Source organism: Schistocerca piceifrons, chromosome 2 (genome assembly GCF_021461385.2).
Source record: "Schistocerca piceifrons isolate TAMUIC-IGC-003096 chromosome 2, iqSchPice1.1, whole genome shotgun sequence".
In the NCBI taxonomy this organism is placed as follows: domain Eukaryota; kingdom Metazoa; phylum Arthropoda; class Insecta; order Orthoptera; family Acrididae; genus Schistocerca; species Schistocerca piceifrons.
This window is the reverse complement of record NC_060139.1, coordinates 940,921,850-940,922,274: the sequence shown is the minus strand read 5'-3', so window position 1 is coordinate 940,922,274 and position 425 is coordinate 940,921,850. Positions and strand designations below refer to the sequence as shown.

At 41.4% G+C, this 425-nt stretch overlaps 1 non-coding gene across 1 annotated transcript; it reads right to left on the bottom strand.

Moving 5' to 3' along the window:
* Positions 1-353: 353 nt before the first annotated feature.
* Trnah-gug lies at positions 354-425 on the bottom strand. Its single transcript has one exon. It is a non-coding gene; the product is annotated as a tRNA-His (tRNA).

Here is a 425-nt window from a genome sequence, read left to right as displayed (position 1 = left end):
AAAGAAAATTCTTTAAGAAAAGATTCTGAAAGTAAATTCACGGTTCATAGGTAATTAAGGGAGATTGAGGCTTCGTTATAGTAAGCTGGTTCAAATGGATGTAGGTTGCAGTAGTTATGCAGAGATAAAGTGGCTCGCACAGTATAGTCCAGCGTGAAGAGTTGCATCAAACCCGGCTTCGGACCAAAAACCACAATAACAACACAGAATTTAAAAGAAAGTCGCCTTGGATGCAGTTTTGTGAAACCTGAAACGAAACACAGTTGCGTTATGTGAGTAAACTGTACGAGCATGGGAAGAGATCAAAATATTACGCACATAAGGAAATGCAATATAAAAGCAGAGTGTCCTTTTGCCGTGACCAGGATTCGAACCTGGGTTCTTGCGGCCACAACGCAATGTCCTAACCACTAGACTATCACGGC